The sequence below is a fragment of the Hypanus sabinus genome, chromosome 7 (assembly GCF_030144855.1).
Source record: "Hypanus sabinus isolate sHypSab1 chromosome 7, sHypSab1.hap1, whole genome shotgun sequence".
Lineage (NCBI taxonomy): Eukaryota > Metazoa > Chordata > Chondrichthyes > Myliobatiformes > Dasyatidae > Hypanus > Hypanus sabinus.
In genome coordinates, this window is record NC_082712.1 from 120,423,621 (window position 1) to 120,441,108 (window position 17,488).

Consider the following 17,488-nt stretch of genomic DNA (forward strand, 5'->3'; position numbering starts at 1 on the left):
CATTGGGAGCGGCGTGGGTGGAAGGCGGCAGATCAGGGGCAGTGGGGGGAGATACTAAGTCATCACACTGTGGTGGAGGAGAGGTTTGAGATGGTGACATCCAGAAGGTGCGATCTCTTCTTGAGAGAGAGCACCTGCAGTTGGTGGAGGAGGATGAATTAGGGCGGGAGAGGGAAAGGAAGAGTGAAGCTGGGGGTCCGAGTGTGAGAGCTGAGTCTAACATACACTGGTTCCCTGTTGAGCAATATCTATGCTTAAAACTACTTCACTCCCTCTATTGTCTCTCTCATTCCTGCTTCTGTAATCTTCTCCAGGCTTGAAACCTACCTTCATATTTCTGTTCTCCTATGATCCCAAGCTAAGCTCTGCCATCATTGGAGTCATACTTCAGTTGCTGACACCTTAAACTTTGGGATGCTTCCGTCCCTCCCTCTCCTGCACCTTTGTCCTTTAGAATCCAGAATCCTGAATCAGACTTATTATTACTGTGTTACAATACGGCAACAATTAGTATAGAATTGAGACAGGTTTTTTGTAAACAAATAAACCTTTATTTAAACTCTGCGCGATAAAAATGAAAAGAAAACTAACGACTAACTTAACTGGAAGTTAACCGTTATACAACAACTTGAACAGTTCTTAGAGCAATAAATGCAAAAGTCCAATTGATTTATACAGTCAATTAGGAGAGACTTTCCTGAAGTAACGAATTCCTCGACAATGTGACGTTACTGCTGATCCCAGTCGAAATATGCCTTGCCTGAAGGATTCATGATGAAGGAAATTAAAACGGCTTGAAGGAACTGACCTTTCCCTTGGTGAATAACACTGCGCCCAACCCTTTCTGCTCTTACAATGCAGGGGCAATCTCAGATGCAGGTTATTATCTCCTGAACGAAGATCCAATAAGGTCGATCCTGTATTACCACCGACGACACCAACTTTACTCGATCCTTCGGGTTTCCGTACTTCGGTAAATCTTCACTCTCCAATACTCAGACTTTAAAATTAAATCGAAGATACATCAAACGTAACTGGCAGTGATTTTCAAAACTGCCGGCACAACGACAATGTACCTTACAGTAAGAATCAAAACTCCACTTTAAAACAAAACTGTGTCATGAAACCAAATACGCAGCATAACGGAGTAATGGATGACTTAAACAACGTCCAAACAGTAACTCCTGCATCAGAGCAGGCTTTCCTCATTTTATACCTATTGGAACAGGCCATTCACATGACCTCACACTGGTGGGAAAGTTACATCATGTGACCTCATACTGGCGGGAAAACACATCACTCCACCATCACAAGACCATTACATCATGCTCACCAAATACAGTACTCAATTACATCATGGTCATGAGATAGTCACAAGATATCCATGGGGTATGTAACAACTGACAATGTGAAATTTGTTGTTTTGTAGCAACGGTACAATGCAAGACATAAAAAATATTATAAATTACGCAAACTAACTAAATAAATTAATAGTTTGAAGGAGTGTGAAGGTGAGAGACCATTCAGAAATCTGATCGCAGAGGGGAAGAGACAGTTCCTAACATGTGGAGTGTGCATCTTCAGGCTCCTCTACTTCCTCCGTGATGCTGACAGCAAGAGCAGGGCATGTCCCTGATGGTGAGGGTCCTGAACGATGGATGCAACCTTTTAGAGGCAGCACCTCCTGAGGTTGTCCTGGATGGTGGGGAGAGTTGTGTCCTTGTGGGAACTGGCTGAGTCTATAATCTCCTGCAGCCTCTTTCGATCCCATGCACTGGAGCCTCCATTCAAGCAGCAATGCAAGCAGTCAGAACCCTCTCCACAGTACATTCCTAGAGAAGTTTCCTGATAAGTATCAATCATCTACATATCTCTATAACTCTTCTCTACTGGATGTTATTTTAGAATGTTCCTATGAGACAAATAACAGTATCCACGTCTCTGTGTAAATACAAGCAGCTGGGATATTTTCCTGTTCTCTCATTCCTCAGGGAGTACTTAAGCAAAATCAGGATCAGGTTTAATATCACTGGCATATATCGTGAAGTTTGTTGTCTTTGTGGCAGCAGTACAATGCAATACATAATGATAGAAAAAAAGAAATGTGATTTAATACAATAAGTGTAATTTAATTCAATAACTTAATATGTGTTAAATAGTTACATTAAATAAGTAGTGCAAAAATAGAAATAAAAAGTAGTGAGGTAGTGTTCATGGGTTCAATGTCCATTCATAAGTCGGACGGCAGAGGGGATGAAGCTGTTCCTGAATTACTGACTGTGTGCCTTTAGGCTTCTGTACCTCCTTCCAGCAATGAGGACAAGGCATGCCCTGGGTAATGGGGCCCCTTCACGATGGTTGCTGTCCTTCTGATGCATCGCTCCTTGAAAATGTTCTGGGTAATGCAGAGGATGGAGCTGACTAAGTGTACAACTCCCTGCAGCTTATAGAACCATCACAGAAAACCTACAGCACAATACAGGCCCTTCGGCCCACAAAATTGTGCCAAACATGTCCCTACCTTAGAAATTACTAGGCTTACCCATAGCCCTCTATTTTACTAAGCTCCATGTACCCATCTAAAAGTCTCTTAAAAGACCCTATCGTATCCGCTTCCACCACCGTTGTTGGAAGCCCATTCCCCCCACTCACCACCCTCTTTGTGGAAAAAAAAACTTACCCCTGACATTTCCTCTGTACCTACTCCACAGCACCTTAAACTGTGTCCTCTTGTGGCAACCATTTCAGTGCTGGGAAAAAGCCTCTGACTATCCACACGATCAATGCCTCTCATCATCTTATACACCTCTATCAGGTCACCTCTCATCCTCCATCACTCCAAGGAGAAAAGGCCAAGTTCACTCAACCTATTCTCATAAGACATGCTCCCCACACCAGGCAATGTTCTTGTTAATCTCCTCTGCACCCTTTCTATGGCTTCCACATTCTTCCTGTAGTGAGGTGACCAGAAATGAGCACAGTAATCCAAGTGGGGTCTGACCAGGGTCCTATATAGCTGCAACATTACCTCTTGGCTCTTAAATTCAATTCCTTGATTGATGAAGGCCAATACACCATACACCTTCTTAACTACAGAGTCAACCTGTGCAGCTGCTTTGAGTGTCCTATGGATTCAGACCCCAAGATCCCTCTGATCCTCCACACTGCCAAGAGTCTTAACATTAATACTATATTCTGCCATCATATTTGACCTACCAAAATGAACCACTTCATATTTATCTGGGTTGAACTCTATCTGCCACTTCTCAGCCCAGTTTTGCATCCTATCAATGTCCCGCTGTAACCTCTGACAGCTATCCACAACACCCCCAACCTTTGTGTCATCTGCAAACTTACTAACCCATCCCTCCACTTCCTCATCCAGGTCATTTATAAAAATCACGAAGAGTAAGGGTCCCAGAACAGATCCCTGATGACCAACCTGCATGTAGAATATGACCCGTCTACAACCACTCTTTGTCTTCTGTGGGCAAGCCAGTTCTGGATCCACAAAGCAAGGTCCCCTTGGATCCCATGCCTCCTTATTTTCTCAATTAGCCTTGCATGCGGTACCTTATCAAATGCCTTGCTGAAATCCATATACACTACATCTACTGCTCTACCATCATCAATGTGTTTAGTCGCATCCTCAAAAAATTCAATCAGGCTTGTAAGGGTTATTATGATCCTGTGTAACAATGCCCCTCCTGTTGTTACGTTTACACCATTGTGGAGTGCAGCTGAGGAGAGTTCACTCTTTAACTCCAGTGAAAGACTGTACTTCAGTGTTTCAATAACAGCTAGAGTCATGTACAGAAACAGGCCCTTTAATTTACGGAGTCTGTTCGGACCATATAACCATATAACAATTACAGCACGGAAACAGGCCATCTCAGCCTTTCTAGTCCGTGCCGAACGCTTACTCTCACCTAGTCCCACCTACTTGCACTCAGCCCATAACCCTCCATTCCCTTCCTGTCCATGTACCTATCTAAATTTTTTTTAATGACAGAATTGAACCTACCTCTACCACTTCTACTGGAAGCTCGTTAACCAATTGGACCATCAACCAATTTGGACTAATCCCACATTTATCCTAAATTCCCATAAACTATCCCTGAGATTCTGCACTCATCTACTCACTAGGGGCATTTTACAGTGACCAATTAAATTACTATTGAATTAAAGTGCCAAATTGGTATTTTTCATAGTTTAACTTTTCCTTCGTTTGTTTGTACATTGATATAATCACCTGTGCGTGTAATTGTTCAGTGAACTTCAGTAATTGGAGTACGGTTGATTTTGTATGTCATGCTATTGTGCCTGTCTATTCCATAGGCTACTCCTTAGCACTGGAATATGTTTACCTCTCTAGAGAGCTTGCTTTTAGTATAAGACAACTATGACTTGTCTTTGTTCTTTACTTTGCGCTCCTCCTTTGCTTTCTTTTTGTCCCTTACAATAGAGTTAGTTGGTTACTGTTAGTGAGCTGGTTAACAGTAGTGTGAATTGGTTACTGTTCGGTGAGTTAGTTGCTGCTGGTGAGTTAGTCACTCTCCCTTACAGGAGAGTGAGTTGGTTACTGTTGGGAGAGTTGGATTCTCTCCCTTACAGGAGAGTGGGTTGGTTACTGTTGGGAGAGTTGGATTCTCTCCCTTACAGGAGAGTGAGTTGGTTACTGTTAGAGAGTCAGTTACTGTTGGTATGTTGGTCAATGTTTTTACTGCTGATGAGTTAGTCACTCTCCCTTAGTGTAGAGTGAGATGATTACTGTTGGTGTGTGGGTTACTCTCACTTTGAGCAGAATAAGATGGTTGCTGTTTGTCAGCTGATGACTGTTCAATGAGTTGGTTACTCTCACTTAGAGTAGAGTGAGTTAGTTACTGTTAGTGAGTTGGTTACTATTGGATGAGTTGGTTACTCTCCATTACAGTAGAGTAGTTGGTTGCTGTTGGTTATTATTGGATGAGTTGGTCATTCATTGGTAGTTAATCTTGGATGAGCTGGTTACTGTTGGAAGTGTCTGTTACTCTCCGTTACAGTAGAGTTACTGGTTACTGTTCGTGTATTAGTCACTACTCGTTACTGCTGGTCAGCTGCTCACTCTCCCTTAGAGTAGACTGAGTTAGTTACAGTTTGGAGAGTTGGTTACTGTTGGAGAGTTGGCTTCTCTCCCTTACAGGAGAGTGGGTTGGTTACTGTTGGGAGAGTTGGATTCTCTCCCTTACAGGAGAGTGAGTTGGTTACTGTTGGAGAGTTGCTTTCTCTCCCTTACAGGAGAGTGGGTTGGTTACTGTCAGAGAGTTGCTTTCTCTCCCTTACAGGAGAGTGGGTTGGTTACTGTCAGAGAGTTGCTTTCTCTCCCTTACAGGAGAGTGAGTTGGTTACTGTTGCAGAGTTGGTTTCTCCCCCTTACAGGAGAGTAGGTTAGTTACTGTTGGGAGAGTTGGTTTCTCTCCCTTACAGGAGAATGTGTTGGTTACTGTTGGGAGAGTTGGTTTCTCTCCCTTACAGGAGAATGTGTTGGTTACTGTCAGAGAGTTGGTTTCTCTCCCTTAAAGGAGAGTGAGTTGGTTACTATCAGAGAGTTGGTTATTCTCCCTTACAGGAGAGTGGGTTGGTTACTATCAGAGAGTTGGCTTCTCTCCCTTACAGGAGAGTGAGTTGGTTACTATCAGAGAGTTGGTTTCTCTCCCTTAAAGGAGAGTGAGTTGGTTACTATCAGAGAGTTGGCTTCTCTCCCTTACAGGAGAGTGGTTTGGTTACTATCAGAGAGTTGGTTTCTCTCCCTTAAAGGAGAGTGAGTTGGTTACTATCAGAGAGTTGGCTTCTCTCCCTTACAGGAGAGTGGGTTGGTTACTGTCAGAGAGTTGGTTACTGTCCCTTACAGGAGAGTGAGTTGGTTACTTTTGGTGAGTTAGTTACTGTCCCTTACAGGAGAGTGAGTTGGTTACTTTTGGTGAGTTAGTTACTGTCCCTTACAGGAGAGTGAGTTGGTTACTTTTGGTGAGTTAGTTACTCTCCCTTACAGGAGAGTGAGTTGGTTACTGTTGGCGAGTTGGTTACTCTCCCTTACAGGAGGGTGAGTTGGTTACTGTTGGCGAGTTGGTTTCTCTCCCTTACAGGAGAGTGGGTTGGGTACTGTCAGAGAGTTGGTTTCTGTCCCTTATAGAAGAGTGGTTTGGTTACTTTTGGTGAGTTAGTTACTCTCCCTAACAGGAGAGTGAGTTGGTGACTGTTGGAGAGTTGGTTTCTCTCCCTTACAGGAGAGTGGGTTGGTTACTGTCAGAGAGTTGGTTTCTCTCCCTTACAGGAGAGTGGGTTGGTTACTGTTGGACAGTTGGTTTCTCTCCCTTACAGGAGAGTGGTTTGGTTACTGTCAGAGCGCTGGTTACTCTCCCTTACTGTAGAGTGAATTGGTTACTGTTGGAGAGTTGGTTACACTCCCTTACAGGAGAGTTGATTGATTACTGTCTGTGAGTTGGTTACTGTTGGAGAGTGGGTTTCTCTCCCTTACAGTTGAGTGGGTTGGTTACTGTTGGAGAGTTGGTTGCTCTGCCTTACAGGAGAGTTGGTTGGTTACTGTTGAGAGAGTTGGTTTCTCTCCCTTACAGGAATGTGGGATGATTACTGTTGGAGAGTTGGTTACTCTCCCTTACAGGAGAGTGGATGTGTTACTGTTGGTGAGTTGGTCCACAGTAGAGTAAGTTGGTTTCTGCTACTTTACTGGATACTGCAGGAACACTGAATGATAGGTATAATTTCAAGAATTATGCCTCATTCTTGACTTCTGAAGAATCTCTAAGTTGATATCACCAGATCGAACACCACCAACCTACACACCTGTTGCGTTTGGGAGGAAACCAGAGCAACTTAGAGGTGGGCTGTTGAATCTTGGAGATGATGTAAACTCTAGTCTGACCACACCAGAAGTCAAGATTGAACCCAGTTCACTGGCACTGTGAGGCAGCTGCTCTCCCATCTGCACCACTGTGCTCTGACAGAGGCACGGAGGGCTCAGCTCTGTACTAACTAAGATTTGGAGAACATGTTTAGAATAAAGAGGAAGAAGACTATTACATACTATTATCTTCCTTCATTCCTCAGGCTCTGATGTTACTCCACAATATGAGTCACTGTTCACAGTTAGTTGTGTCCTTTGACAAGCAGTGTTTGCTTTTTATTGCTTTAAATGAATCAAAGTAATCTACAGAATTATATTCAAGTACAAGAAAGTTACAAAACAGTAAAAGATTAGGTGGCATCAGGAATCTGAGAATGTAGCTGAAGTGGGTTGTATGCCTCAGACAGAATCACATAGCAGCAAATATCCTTCACCTGCCCAGCCTTTACAATGTATAGTTCATAGGCATCTGTATTGCTGGCATTCACGCCTTTAGATAGCTAGGGCAGATGTTTGGTAAAAGTCTGTTAGAATTCTGTGTTGAATAGTTTTTTAAAAAACTTTTACTCAAGGTTATGGTTATTAGTGTGGATTTCCAAAACGTGCCAATAGAGTCATAGTCATAAAGGGATATAGGGCAAAAAAGGCCCTTCTGCCCATCTAGTCCAAGCTGAAATCATTTAAACTGCCTATTCCCAACAACTTGCACCAGCACTATAGCCCTCCATACCCCTACTATCAATGTGCCTATCCAAACTTCTCTTAAACATTATAGTTGAGCTTGTATGCACCACTTGTGCTGGCAGCTCATTCCACACTTTCATGACCCTCTTGAGTGAAGAAATTTACCCTCATGTTCCCCCTAAAACTTCTCACCTTTTACCCTTAACCCATGACCTCTGGTTGTAGTTCCAACCAACCTTAGTGGAATAAAGCCTGCTTTCATTTACCCTGTCTACACGCCTCATAATTTTGTATACCTCTATCAAATCTCCTTTCAATGTTTTATGTTCTAAAGAATGTAGTCCTGACCTATTCAATCTTTCCTTGTAATTCAGGTTCTCCAGACCCAGCAACATCCTTGTAAATTTTCTCTGCGCTCTTTCAAGTTAAGGTGGTCACGTCTCTGGCACCGAGACTGGACCCTCAGCTCAGAAAGGAAAGAGGGAAAAGAGGAGAGCAGTAGTGATAGGGAATTCGATAGTTAGGGGAACAGACAAGCGGTTCTTTGGGAGAGATTGAGAAGCCCTGATTGTTTGTCACCTCCCTGGTGCCAGGGTCTGCAATATCTTGGATCGAGTACTCAGTATTCTCAGGAGGGAGGGTGAGCAGCCAGATGTTGAGGTCCATGTGGGGACCAATAACGTGGATAGGAAAGAGGAGGAGGTCCTGCAAAGAGAGTTTAGGGAGTTAGGTGCAAAGTTGAAGGACAGGACCTCCAGGGTTGCAATCTTAGGATTACTACCTGTGTCATGTGCTAGAGAGGCTAGAAGTAAGAAGATAATGCAGCTAAATACATGGTTAAGGAGATGGTGCAGGAGGGAGGGCTTCATGCTTCTGGACAATTGGGCCTTGTTCCAGGGAAGGAGGGTCCTGTTCCGACAGGGCCGTTTGCACCTGAACTAGAGGGGGACTAATATCCTTATGGGTAGATTTGCTGGTGCTCCTCCAGGGGGTTTAAACTAGATTTGCAAGGGGAGGGGAACCAGAGTGTTAGAGCAGATAGTGAGGTGGAGGAGGATAAAGGTTATGCAAGGACTGCATGTATAGACAGAAATCAAAGGTTTGTACGTGATAGAAATGTTCTCAGGTGCATCTATTTCAATGCAAGGAGTATTGTAGGTAAGGCAGATGAGTTTAGGGCATGGATTGGCGGGTGGGATTATGACATTATTGCAATTAGTGAGACTTGGTTGCAGTAGGGGCAGGACTGGCAGCTTAATGTTCTGGGGTTCCGTTGTTTCAGACATGATAGGGAGGGGAGGGATGAAAGGGGGAGGAGTGGCATTACTAGTCAGGGAAAATATCACAGCTGTGCGTAGACGGGACAGCCCAGAGGGCTTGTCTGCAGAGGCCATATGGGTGGAGCTGAGGAACGGGAAAGGTGTGACCACACGAATAGGGTTGTATTATAGACCACCCAATGGTCAGAGAGAATTGGAGGAGCATATCTGTGGAGAGATAGCAGACCGATGTAAGAAACAGCAAATTGTAATGGTAGGGGATTTTAACTTTCCACATATTGACTGGGATTCCCACACCGTGAAAGGGATAGATGGCTTGGAATTTGTCAAATGTGTTCAGGAAAGTTTTCTAAATCAATATATAGAGGTACCAACGAGAGACCATGCAATACTTGATCTCCTATTAGGGAACCAGACAGGTCAGGTGACAGAAGTATGTGTAGGCAACCATTTTGGGTCCAGTGACCATAATGTCATTAGTTTCAAGTTAATTATGGATAAGGGTAGGTCTGGTCCTCCATTTGAGGTTCTAAATTGGAGAAGGGCCAATTTTGTGGAAATAAGAAAGGATCTAGGATGAGTGGATTGGGATGAGTTGTTTTCTGGCAAGGATGTGTTCAGTAAGTGGAAGGCCTTCAAAGGCCAAATTTTGAGAGTGCAGAGTTTGCATGCTGCTGCCAGGATTAAAGGCAAATTTAACAGGGATAGGGAGCCTTGGTTTTCAAGGGATATTGGTGATCTGGTTAAGAAAAAGAGGTGTATAGCAGGTATAGGCAACAAGGATCAAATGATGTACTTGAAAAGTATAAAAAAATGTAAGAAAATACTAAAGAAGGAAATCAGGAAGGCAAAAAGAAGACATGAGGTTGCTTTGGCAGATAATGTGAACGTAAACTTGAAGGGTTTCTACAAGTATATTAAAAGTAAAAGGATAGTAAGGGACAAAATTAGTCCCCTAGAAGATCAGAGTGGTCATCTATGTGTGGAGCCTCACGAGCTGGGGCAGATCTTAAACAGTTTTTTTGCATCAGTATTTACTCAGGAAACTGGCATAGCATATATGGAAGGAAGGGAAACAAGCAGTAGTATTATGGAACATATAGAGATTAAAGAGGAGGAGGTGCTTGTTGCCTTACAGCGAATAAAGGTAGATAAATCCCCTGGGCCTGACATGATATTTCCTCGGACCTTGAGAGAGACTAGTGCAGTGGTCCTGGCAGAAATATTTAAAATGTCCTGAGCCATGGGTGCGGTGCCAGAGGATTAAAGGGTAGCTCATGTTGTTCTGTTGTTTAAAATAGGCTCCAAAAGTAAACCAGGTAATTACAGGCCAATGAGCCTAACATCAATAGTAGATAAATTATTGTAAGATGTTCCAAGAGATCAGATATACAAGTATTTGGACAGCCAAGGATTGACTAAAGATAGTCAGCATGGTTTTGTGCGTGGTAGATAGTGTTTAACAAATCTTGTAGAGTTTTTCAAGGAGGTTACCAAGAAAGTAGATGAAGGAAAGGCTGTGGATGTTGTCTACATGGACTTTAGTAAGGCCTTTGATAAGGTCCCACATGGGAGGTTAGTTCCGAAGGTTCAGACACTAGGTAGCCATGGAGAGGTTGTAAACTGGATTCAAAATCGGCTGTGTAGGAGAAGACAGAGTGGTAGTGGATGTTTGCTTCTCAGACTGGAGGCCTGTGGCTAGTGGTGTGTCTCAGGGATCTGTGCTGGGACCATTGTTGTTTGTTGTCTATATCAATGATCCAGATGATAATGTGGTAAATTGGATCAGCGAGTTTGCTGATGACACTAAGATTGGAGGTGTTGTGGACAGTGAGGAAGGCTTTCAAAGTTTGCAGAGGGATCTGGACCAACTAGAAAAATGGGCCAGAAAATAGCAGATGGAATTTAACGCAGACAAGTGTGAGGTGTTGCATTTTGGAAGGACAAATTGAGGTAGGACATGCACAGTAAATGGTAGGGCACTAAGGAGCATGGAGGAACAAAGGGATCTGGGAGTTTAGATACATAATTCCCCAAAAGTGGCAGACACAGGTTAGACAGGGATGTAAAGAAGGTTTTTAGCATCCTGGCATTCATAAATCAAAGTATTGAGTATAGGAGTTGGGATGATATGGGGAGGTTGTATAAGACATCAGTGAGGCTGAATTTGGAGCATTGTGTACAGCTCTGGTCACCTAACTATAGGAAGGATATCAATAAGATTGAAAGAGTGCAGAGAAGATTTACTAGGATGTTGCCGAGTCTTCGGGAGTTGAATTACAGGGAAAGATTGAACAGGTTAGGACTTTATTCCTTGGAGCGTAGAAGAATGAGGGGAGATTTGATAGAGGTCTACAAAATTATAAGGGGTATAGAAAGAGTAAATGCGAGTAGGCTCTTTCCACTTAGATTAGGAGAGATAAATATGAGAGGACATGGCTTTAGGGTGAAGTTGGAAAGGTTAGGGGGAACATTAGGGGGAACTTCTTCACTCAGAGAGTGGTGGGAGGGTGGAACAAGCTGCAATCTGACATGGTAAATGGGGCTCATTCTTAAGTTTTAAGAATAATTTGGATAGATACATGGATGGGAGAGGTCTGGAGGGTTATGGACTGGATGCAGGTCAATGGGACTAGCGGAATAAAGTTTCGGCACAGACTAGAAAGGCTGAATGGCCTGTTTTCTGTGCTGTAGTGTTCTATGATTCTATGGTTCTATCTTTCCAGCAGGTAGGTGACCAAAACTGCACACAATGCTCCAAATTAATGTTCACTAAAGTCTTACACAGCTTCACATAACATCCCATCTCCTGCACTCAGTACATTGATTTAAGAAGGCCAATGTGCCAAAAGTTTTCTTTATGAAAGTTTACTTGTGAAACCACGTTCAATGAATTATGGACCTGTATTCCCGGATCCCTTTGTTCTACCACACTCCTCAATGCCCCATGGTTCACTGTGTCAGACCTACCCTGGTTGTTCCTACCGAAGTGCAAAACCTATAGCAGTTCTCTGCATAAAGTTCCATCTGCCATTTTGCAGCCCAGTTTTACAGCTGATGCAGATCCCTCTGCAGGCCATGATAGCCTTCCTCACTGTCCCCAATCATGTTGTCATCTTCAGATTTGCTGATCCAATTAAGCGCATTGATACACAGTAGATGAGAAACAGCACAGGACACAGTGCCAGTCCCTGTGGCACAACTCTAGTCACAGGCCTCCCGTCAGAGAGGCAACCCTCTACTACCATTCTCCGGCTTCTCCCACAAAGCCGATGTCTAATCCAACTTACTCCCTCATCCTGAACGCTGAGCGACTAAACCTTCTTGACCAGCCTCCCATGTGAGGCTCGACAACTGCCTTATTAAAGTCCATGTAGACAAGTCCACTGCCTTGCTTTCATTCACTTCCTCAAAAAACTCTGTTAGATTGGTTAGACATGACCTACCACACATGAGGACTAACCTTAATCAGTCCATGTCTATCCAGATACTTACATATCCTGTCCCTTAGGATATCTTCCAATAACTTTCACACAACTGATGTCAGCCTCCCTGGCCTATAATTTCCTGGTTTACATTTAGAGCCTTTTTTAAACAGCAGAATAACTTTGGCTTACCTCTGATCCTCCGGTACTTCTCCTGTCATGAAAGATGATTTAGATATCTCTGCTAGGGCCCTGACAATTTCTGCACTTGCCTCCCCTAGGGTCTGAAGGAACATCTTGTCAGGCCCTGGGGATTCATCCACCTTGATTTGTCTCAGGATAGCAAACAGCTCCTCCTCTGTAACCTGTACAGGGTCCATGAAGTTGATGCCACTTTGCCTCACTTCTATAGACCCTCTGTCTGTCTCCTGAGCAAATATGGATTCAAAGAATTCATTTGAGATCTCCCCAGTTTGGTTTGGCTCCACACACAGATTACCATTCTGGTCTTCCAGAGGACCAATACTGTTGAGTTTTTTTTTCCTCAGATGGAAAATAACTGCATTATTGGAACAGTTGGGCTAGAAGGGCTGACAGGGGCTTGGTGTGTTAAATGGTCTTCTTCTTTGCCAATAGCCTTCAGGTCCATGAAAGGTTCTGAGGGGTAGGCTTTTCACAGAGAAGGTGCTGGTTATGTGGAACTATCTGCCAGATGAAGTGCTGGAGGCAGGTTCAGTTACAATTAAAAAACATTTGGACAGATAACTTGTCAGGGAGAGTTAGAGAAATAAGAGCCAAAAACAAGCAAATGTGATGATATTAGATAGGCGTCTTGATTGGAATCAATATTATAGGGCTTGTTTCTATGCAGTATGTCTCAATGAATCTATAAATTTACAAGCACTAACTTGACACAAGACTAATTTTAATGGATGGCATGAGAGAAGGATTTACAAAGGTTAATTGGAAAAGGCTGTTTGCAGGTAAAGGAAGATCTGGCAAAAGGGAGGCATTGAGAAGTGAGATAGGGAGAGTTCAGGGCTACAATGTTCCTGTTACGGTGAAAGGAAAGGCTGGCAGGATTTGGGAATCATAATTGACAAGGGATGTTAAGGGTCTGATCAAGAAAGAGAAGGCATATGTTTGGTATAAGCAGCTGGGATCCAGCAAGTCCTATGAAAAGCATAAGGAATGTAAGAAGGAAGGAAGTCAGGAGGGCAAAGAGGGGAGGTGAGATCTTGTTGGCAGAAAATGTAAAGGTATAAACAGAAGAGGTTCTGCAAGTGTTGGAAATCCAGAACAACACACGCAAAGTGCTGGAGGAACTCAGCATGTCAGGTAACGATTTTGTAAGTACAGTATATTAAGACCAAAATGGTAAGTAGGGAAAGGTGGGTTCCCGTTTAGCATGGCAGTCTATATGTGGAGCCATCAGAGATGGATGAGGTCCTCATTAAATACTTCTTGGCTAATTTACCATGGGCATGCAACTCTGTGAGTTCAAGAAAGGCAACAGTGACCTGAAGCACATCAACATTGCAAAGGAGGAGGTATTAGTGACCATGAAATACATAAAGATGGATAAATCCCTGGGCCTGATCTGATACATACTCATTGTGGGAAGCAAGGGCCCTGGCAGAGATTTTTTGTCCCTTTGTTAGATACAAGTGAAGTAGCAGAAGACTGGAGAGTGGATAATGTTGTGCCTTTAGTTGGAAGGGTTGCAAGAACGAGGCGCGGAGCTATGGGTCTGTGAGCCTTACATCAATAATGGAACACTATTGGAAGGGATTCTGAAAGGCTAGATTTATTTGCATTTGGAAAGGGATGGAGTAATTAGGGACAGTCAGTATGGTTTTGCTTATGCAAGATTGTGTCCCACAGATCCGATTGAGTTTTTGAACAAACAGAAAAGCAACCCCCCACTGCCACATTCGTGCCTCCTGCTACCAAGCCAAATCTGTATCAAATCAGTTAACCCAGTGGTTCTGAACCATCTTCTGCTCTTGGCCCACTTGTGACTTTCATTTACCTTCCTTAGTCTCCATTAGTTTCTAAGGTTTATTCGTCAACTGTACTAGTTATTCTTATAGGTTATAGGTATTATATGTTAAAGATAATATTACAAGTGTATATGAAAAATAAAACTACTTCAAAGTTCTGAATAGAATACTTTATTTGTAATATATATTATGCTCTTTCAACCAGCAACAAGAAAACTGGGTATTTAGTAAGATCCTTGTGAATAACACAAACTAGTGAGCACTTGACTAGCTGGTTGCAACTTGATTATGAGCTTTTGATAGCTGGTGAGGAGCGTGACTGAAACCACATTCAGCTAGATAAGTGGTGGGATATTTAATTAAAAGCAACTTTGCTGTCTCCCAGAGCTGTGAAAACTTAATTTAAATATCACTAATATCCAGAAATTTCGCTTGGTGCGTATGAATTTTGCTTGAGCTGGAGCTCAATAAGACATTCTTGTAATGTGGTGTCAACATCAGTCACCTTCACCCCAAATGGATCCGTCAGCCAATCTGGAAAATGCGTCTCCAGCAGGGCGCTGAACCAAAATTCCATATCAGTGTGTAGTTGTTTTGAATGATCAAGATATACAATCATTTTATCATCTTGCTATTCTATTTTAAAAGTCCCTGATGAAGGAAATTGCCCAATAATGCTGCTGAGAAGTTTTCCAAAGAAATCTGTAATAGCCCCTATGAGGTTGCAGTTTTTTCCTTGTTAATGTTTGTTACAATAAGTTCATTTTTTCAATTATATTTGACAGGTAAAATTTGTCAGCAGTGTTAATTTGTTTGCCAAGCTGCTTATCACTTAGAAAAGTTACAATACTATCCCATTCCTATTCAGAAACTCCTGTAGCTCCCAGTTTCCTGTTTTTTACTTGTGCCCCCCCCCACAGAATCTGGCACGGCCCTCTGGGGGGCCATATGGCCTGTGCTGAGAGCCACTGAGTTCGCTCACCAAGGATTCCATGGACTTTAACCATCAGCATCAGTCTACCACATGGAACCTTGTCAAATGCCATGCTAAAGTCAATGTAGACGACGTCCACTGCCCTGCCCTCATCAGTCCTCTTGCTTGCCTGTCCAGAGGTGGCATTGGAGGATTGAATTTTGGACTGGAGACCTATAATCAGCTCTGTGCTGTAGGGATCAATGTTGGCTGCTTTGTTGTCCATCATACCATTACTGATGAGAAAGAGAATGTAGATTGATAAGTTTTTAGATCACACAAAAATAGTGGATAGGGAAAGAGGTCTTTTAATGTTACAGCGGGATCTGGATCAACTGGGGAAGTGGTCAAACCTATTGTCATAAGCAGATAAATGCAATGAGAAACTTACTTTTAGCAACATCACAGGGACGTGACATCAGGTAAGCAGCATTCACAAGAAAAACATAAATATAAACATTCTAGAAACATTCTCTGCTACTTTCTCCAGGTCCGGGCTCCACCACGATTCCAAACATTGCCTTACACATTCCCTCCTTGCCAAGGTGAATATTGGTATGTACAAAATCTACAATAGAGCCCAGTCTAGTTTCAAGTACACAGACCTGGCGGGTGGGAATAAGCCAGAGTCCTTGGTCGGTGAGGTAGCCGATTCCCAGGTGGCTTTCTCATTTTCAGATGTGTCCCTCTGTAAAACACGCACATCCTCAATTCCAGGCATACCCTTTGATTCAGAAATAGGGGATTCAGTTTTTCCCCGGTGATTCGTCGTGGTGGTGGAGGCAGATACGATAGGGTCTTTGAAGAGACTTTTGGACAGGAAGATGGAGCTTAGAAAAGTAGAGGGCTATTGGTAACCCTAGGTAATTTCTAAAATAAGTACATGTTCGGCGCAGCATTGTGGGCTGAAGGGCCTGTATTGTACTGTAGGTTTTCTATGTTTCTATAAATTATACACAATCTTCAAAAGAAAGAAAATAATTAGAACAATGACATTTATTTTGGTGCAAAGTGGTCATAGTGTTGTGAGATGCCAGTGATTAGGGTTTTGCTGGTTGCTTCAAGAATCAAATGGGTGAAGGGAAGTAGCTGTTACTGAAATTGGTGGTGCGGAACTTCAGACTTTTCTACCTCCTGCCTGATGGCTGCTGTGAGAAGACGACACAGCACAGTGGGTGAGAATCTTTGATAGATGTTGCTTTCTCGAGGCTGTGCCTCCTGCAGATTCTACTGATGATGGAGAGTCAGGTGCATGTGACATATTGGGCAGAGTGCACTACTCCCTGTAGCTTCTTGCATTCCTGTGCATTTGGATTGCAGTATTGGACCACGATACACCCAGAGGATACTTTCAACAGCACATCTGTAAAAGTTTGTTAGAGTGTTCGGTGACAAGCTGAACCTCCTTAACCTCCTGTAAAAGTAAACATTGAAACGGTAAAAGTGTTACCTGATGTACTTTAAACTAGGCCAGGAAACACACAGGGTCCTGCAGGGTTCTACTGAACAGCAAGACCATTGAGTACGTTTGCACACTTCCCTGAAAGTGTCAACACAGGAAAACAGAGTGGTGACGAAAGCAAAAGATGTGCTTGTGCTCATGGCCAAGGTGTAGGATTTGGAAAGTCATGTTACAGTTGGACAAATCATTCATGAGGCTGTACTTGGGAATATTTTGTGCTGTTTGGGTCACCACACTTTAGAAAGGATGTGATTAAACAAGAAAAACCACATCTGGAGTATTGCATACTCACTATAGGAAGGATGTTGAGGTTTTAGAGAGAATGTAGAAGAGGCTTACCAGAACAGTTTAGTGGGGATGCTACCATGAGAGGCAGGACAAACTTGGGTTGTTTTCTCTGGAGTGGTGGAGGCTGAGGGGAGATGATAGTTGATAGAGGGAACCATCAGGGAGGTGATAGGCAGCTGGAGGAGGCTTTCCCCTTACATTCCTTTTTCACCTTTCCTGCATTTCCCCTCCCTGCTTTCCCTCCCCCACCCCTTGATCTCTCCTCTGATTGGTTTTTCACCTGGCACCTTCCACCCTCCCCCCGCCTTCTTTATGGGGCCTCTGCCCCCTCCCTCTTCAGTTCTGACCAAGGGTCTCGGCCCAAAACGTTGACTGCTCGTTTCCACAGATGCTGCCCGACCTGCTGAGTTCCTCCAGCTTGTTGTGTGGATAAGGTAGGAGACTGCAGTCTTTTTCCCAAGATAGGTGA